At 46.8% G+C, this 6,192-nt stretch overlaps 1 long non-coding RNA gene across 1 annotated transcript; it reads right to left on the minus strand.

The window, feature by feature from the left end:
- Positions 1 to 983: 983 nt before the first annotated feature.
- On the minus strand, positions 984 to 6,074 carry LOC111725212. Its single transcript, XR_002773336.1, has 2 exons — positions 5,840 to 6,074; positions 984 to 2,699 (listed from the first exon to the last, which is right to left on the minus strand). It is a non-coding gene; the product is annotated as an uncharacterized LOC111725212 (long non-coding RNA).
- Positions 6,075 to 6,192: the final 118 nt, after the last annotated feature.

Here is a 6,192-nt window from a genome sequence, read left to right on the forward strand (position 1 = left end):
GGATTCGAACCCGCCACCTTAGGTGTATGTGGCTGGCGCCTTAGCCGCTTGAGCCACAGGCGCCGAGCCGAGATCAAATATATTTCAAAGTCATATGTACAGGTGCCAGGTTGACAAGGGGTGGACTAAGGCCAATCTTTGCCAACTTGGCTAATCCCCAATTATCCAAACACTAAGTTAGGTGTTGCCACGAAATACTTTGTAGATATAATTAATGTAAAGCGACTATCCTTGGTAGTTCGGATGGGTGATTCCATCAATTGAAAGGCCTTCATAACAGAACTGAGGTTCCTTGCTGAAGAAATCCCACCTGCTGACTGTAGCCTCCACTTGCTCCTCAGAGCTCCAGCCTTCCTCTCCCTGAACCACAGGAATGATGTGGGAGGTGGGAGTCCAGGAATGCACTTGAAGGGCCAAAGGAACTCAGGGTTGTGAAAGGATCAAATGGGAGTGATAGTTTAGGAAGCCAAAGGAATTTGTGTACCTACAGATTTGGAAAACAGGGGTGCTGACTTGGGGTCTCGGGATGTGCTCTGCCTTCCACCAGAGAATTCTCTCAATCCCTCCCACATTTGCCTTGTCATTCCGATCTCAACTCAAATGTCCAAGACGTTGTCTCTCAACCCATGGTCCGTGGCTCCTGTTACCCTGGTGCTTTCCTCACAGCGCTATTCAACAGTGTATTACCTGTTTTTCACCGCATACATACTCTCTCAACATACTTCTCTCAACTAAAGACTTTACCCAACAAGTTCAGTATTCAATCTGTAGTACTGAAGCGTCTAACTGGCCTACAACAAATAGTTGTTGGGTAGGGTGTTCCTGTAAAGGATTAAAGATACCAACTTTCGGATGGAATTCTCTAGCTGAAACCTGCTGCTAGTAGGCAGTGCAGAAATAGAAGAACAGTTTAAATTAACAGACTCACACGACCATGATTACCTAAGTATTCTTTATAGGAGAATAACTTGAAAGTCAACAGATTGCTCTTTCAGCCATATTTTTATTTACAGTTTGTGTTCAATGCAAATCAACTCCATAACATGAGAAGTTACTATGAATCAAAGCATAAATACACAAACACAATATACAATTCAAAATAGTTGTATGGCATTCAGGTACAAAGCAAGGGGAGTGTTCATTCACACACACAGTAGCTTTAGATCTGTCCCATCTAGTTGTTCCCATGTAGGTTTCTAAAGATGGAAAAATTGACTTCGGTCACCACGACTACTGTGGCCATATTAGATACTTGGAACATCTAAGCATCAGTGTGTGACCATGCGAACAAAAGACTTCACGGAGTGCCTATTTTTAAAAAGGTTTCTGTGTATCGAGGCAGTGGTAAAAGATTTACTGCAGAATCAAGGCTACTTTTAGGCTTAGAACCAGGTTCTAACTATCTAAAAATATTGACTGATAACAAAAAGTGTTCCAAATGTGCTATGCTGACCCATAGTTGTCGCTGATTTTATTTTTAAAAAAAAATATTTACAGAAAGAGTATAAAAGTGTTTGCAAATTTAATGAAAGTTAGCTTCCCATCTTAACTTTCCAAATGCTTGATTTACACTTTTGGCTCCTTCACTTTTTTGCCCTTTTTAATTTCCAGATTTGTAATTTTGCCTTCAAAACAGATCATTCCTTAAATTATAAAAAGTATTCAACATATGCAGAAATAAAACTCATTTTGTAATTAGTTGAAGTCAATGCAATTCTATTTAGTCTTTGGAATCAGTTTAGCTAAAAGGATCTGGTGCTCTTGTTGAATGGAAATGGGTGCCAGGAAATGCCTACCACTTGACTCTAAGGATATGCAAGAGTTTCTCATGATGCTTGGCCTTGGGGGAGATTCCAATCCTTTATTGCTCTGGCACATGTCAATTACTACATAAAAGGTCAAATGCAATGTTAAATCCAAAGCCTCAGAGAAAAAAAAAAGTGTTCAGTTACCAAAAGAACAGTGATAGCTTAACAATGTAAATTTTCATCTAGAGTATATCGGCATTAAATTAGTACTGCTGAAACAATACAGAGGATTTACAGTAACAATTGGAAGTTCCTTCTAAAGTACATATAAATAGAATCATGGAAGCTTTTTTATATTACCTGTTTTTATGGCCTTATAGAACTAATGAACCAAATGAAAACGGAATCTCCATTCCACATCATATCCTTTATTTCTAGACAAAGGTATATAATCTATTCTTATTTTCAAGGTAGTTTTAAGCGTCCATATTTCTGAAGCCACATTCAGGGAAATCACATTTTTACTAATTTTGAATGTTGCCACTCTTCCTCTTGTACATGAAACTCCAGCTGACTTAATACTGGCAATCCATCATCTAGTCAAACCCTTCACTTGTTCTTCAAACCAATCGATTTGGGTTCTCGACATTTTCTGTGTTAATAAAAGGAGGTGTGGAATCAGTAGATTCAATGAAGACCGGTTTTTTCCTTGCCACACTGGACTTCTAGATGCCATTTGGATTGGATTTAGAAGATGGGGAAGTACAGATGTTTCTTGGCCTGAGTCTCTTAACAGTAGAGATGTAGAAGAGAAAGCGAGACCATGAGGAGACTGGCTGTTGACTGCAGGGCATTGCCACCTGCCTTGGTGGTATTGGCTGGATTTGCGGCAACCAAGGTACTCTGGGAGGAGTTATTTGGAATTGTCACAGCTGTTTGATTTGAATAAATCTAAAATACATAAAAAGTTACACTGATAAATTTCCACACTTCATTGCTACTTCCACATACACCCTTAATACACAATTAAGGTAAGTAATATATTCTAAGATTGCTGTTCTCATACCCGCATAATTAAATTCTGAATTACTGCTCAGTTCCACCAAGATCATCCTCTCACGCTTCAAAACAAACCACCTAGAAATGCCTAAGAAGTGCATGTAGCAAAAGAATAAAAAAAGTTCTTTAATAACTATAACTCCCCAAAGTATGGCTTTTTCTTTGCAAACGAAGGATCAAGTTAACTGATTTAATTTTTTAGATTATACTGAGCTACTGGCATTGCAATAAGGGTTCTTCTATTTTCCCAGAAAGGGAGAAATTTTTTTAAAAAAAATTTTTTTTGCAGTTTTTTGGCCAGGGCTGGGCTTGAACCCACCACCTCCAGCATATAAGGCCAGCGCCCTACTCCTTTGAGCCACAGGCACCTCCCTAAAGTTACTTTTTTTAAGAAAATGCTTTTTAAAAAATACTGTATTTGGGGTTCGTTATGGCGCCAGCCACATGCCTGGAGGCTAGTGGGTTCAAACCCAGCCCAGGTCAGCTGAACAACAATGACAACTGCAACAAAAAAATAGCCAGGCATTTTGGTGGGCACCTGTAGTCTCAGCTACTTGGGAGGCTGAGGCAAGAGAATCACTTAAACCCAAGGGTTTGAGGTTGCTGTGAGCTGTGACAGCACAGCACTCTGCTGAGGGCAACACAGTGAGACTCTGTCTAAAAAAAAAAAAAAATACTGTATTTGAGATTTATGACACTAGAATTAATTGGAGCACTGTCTATCCTGAATTTGTTGGGTAACTTTCACATACCCACTGAATATGTAGTAGAACCTTGGTAACTTAGCCTTAACTTAAGGAGCTAGTAAGTACCTTATCTGCTCCCTCGAAATCTTAAAAGTATAACCCTTCTCAAAATGTCTACAATATTTTGTTTTAATTTTTTTTTTTAAGAGTTTTGGCTTTAAGGCAGAATGACTTCACTGGGAACACCAAGAAGTGGGAGTGATTTCACAAAAGACAGAGAGGTTTGGTGTTAAGTTTCACCAACAGCGGCCTCACTGCCTGGTCACTAAGCTCAGTGCTGTGGCCAAGAACCAAGCTTCCCCGAATGTCCCCACATCTGAGTGGCATCACTCACCACCGATTTTTCAAGCTAGGAAATGCACAGTCCAGTGGGGCACGTGATAATCTCTCCTTTGTCAAGGAACAAAGGCAGATCAGAGTTTTCAGCTCTCACTGCGAGGCAGGGTTTACAAGAGCTTCTGATTACAGTCGGGAGGGAGGACGTGGCACCAAACAAGAGTCTGGGCCACATGTGCATTTGGCTGCCTATTAATCCAAAGATAAAACCCTCCTACATCAGCACCCACTCCTTTTGTTTGTAAAACCCGTAAGGCCATTAAACAAATATTGACCAAAGAAATGTACAATTCCTATCCAAAATAGTCTATGGACAAGAAAAAACATCTTGATCAGGACAAATTTACTTACAGGGCACCTACTGTGTGCAAGATTCGACTTGTCCTATCAGGAAATAACACCCCTACTAAAGGAAAGCATTAATATGGTGATTTATTTAAAACAGGGTGCCTGTTTTAAAGACCGGGTTAGGGAATCCTGAAAATAAGCTGTTCTTTATTCAAACGAATAGGTTTAGTGCCGCAGGTGACTTTTTTTTTTTACAGCCGAAAATCAACCTGAGAATCTAAAGGTTGTCTACACCAAGAACAAAACACACAAAAATGTTAAATCGATTAAATTGACACTAAACATAATTTTCCCTAACGAGCTAAATGTGTTCGCTTCATTAAAATCTCCCTCTTAAAAATGCTGGAGGAAAAAATTTGGTTGGTGAGAAGATGGGGTGCGGGGAGCTGGGTGCTGGCGGCCGGCTGCGCCCCTCCCCCACGGAGGAACTGAGACAGCCTCCTGAGCGCAGCGGACCCAGAGCAAGACAATAGGGTACAGTTCCCCCGTCCGCGGTGGGGAGCCCGCAGAACCCTCCAGCCTCAGGCTACACTCCCAGGTGAACCCAGAGGTTGGATGCCTGGGGACTAAGGACCCAGCACGCCCAACTTTTGAGGGGAGAAGTCCCAGAAAACCCCAAGCGAAGCCTGTGAAAAGCCACCTCGCTGTTACCCCACCTTCCAAGCCCGCCCGAAATGCCCAAATGTCTCCTCCCACGGCCCCACTCGGGTCTCCCAGGCTCAGCCCCCGGCCACCCTCGCGGGCGCGGAGCATCCCCACCCAGGGCAGCGCAGCGCCGCTCCTAGTACCCGCGCTCCGGCAAGGTTCCCGGGACAGAGGGTCTGGGGAGGGGGCGTGGTGGCGGGGACTGGGACTGAAACAAAGCCTGGCTGGGACTTGGGACACAACCATCCCACCCTGTCGCCTCCCCAGAACCAGCCAATCTGGGCTAAGAAGGGACTCCTAAGGTGACAAGAGATGGCCGTGCCCGGCTGGGAAGCAGAGAACACAGAGTCTGGAGAGGGTCCTGCTGGGCTCCAGCCCTCAGCCTGGGGTGGAAAATAGGGCCAGGTGGCCGGGACGTCCCCAGGATCCCCAAACCTACTCCGAGGTGGAGGATGGGCGTGAGCGGCGCTCCCCGAAGGGGACCGTCCCCTCTCTTTGTGTCGAGCGCTGAGAGCGGGACGACACTCCTTGAGGGAAGTGGCGCTCAAGGGACCAAGGAACGACCTCCCTAGGAACCACATCCTTCTGGGCGCTCCGTGAAGAGCGGGGATGCACATTCTCCTCCTCGCTGACACCTCGGACCTCCGGGTGAAAGTGGGTGGTAGGAGCCAGGTCACCTGGGAAGGGCCCGCGTGGACCTGGGGTGGGGCCGGGTCCTCGCAGCCCGCGCGAGGAACTGCATTGTTCCCGGGGCCGTGGAAGAGAAGGGACAGTCCGCAAGGGACTGCAAAGTGAGATCCACATCGCCCTCTCCCTCGGTCACTTATGCAAGATTCCTTCTCCCCGTCCCAGTCTGTGGCCCTACGTAGGGCCGCAGAGGCTGGTCCCCGGGGACTGTTCCACCTCCCAACTCCCTTGGGCACGGCCCTCGAGCCCCGCCGGGAGCCAGGGCCTCACCTGTGTGGGTAGGAGCAGTGCCAGAAGCAGCAGCCCCAGCCCCAGCCTGGCCACCATCGCTCTGCCCATGTCCCCTCCGTCGGTGTACGGCGCGTCTCTCGGGATGTTGGCTGCGTGGAGAACCGCTGGCTCCGGGCGGGCGCAGGCAAGGTGGGGAGCGCGGCGCGCCTGCGGGACCTTATATACCGGGACAGCCACAATAGCCGTGACGTGGCGCCTCCCGCCCACCCACGCTCCCCTCCCCCGCTGCCGCCCGCCTTCCCCGCCCACTTCGGGGCTCCCGGCGCCCCCACCCCCCGCCGCCGCCCGGGCCCTGGGCCGCCAGGAGCCCCCAGGGCGGCCGTAGCGGCAGG

This window comes from Otolemur garnettii, unplaced genomic scaffold, assembly GCF_000181295.1.
Source record: "Otolemur garnettii isolate 467f Iridium unplaced genomic scaffold, OtoGar3 scaffold00002, whole genome shotgun sequence".
In the NCBI taxonomy this organism is placed as follows: domain Eukaryota; kingdom Metazoa; phylum Chordata; class Mammalia; order Primates; family Galagidae; genus Otolemur; species Otolemur garnettii.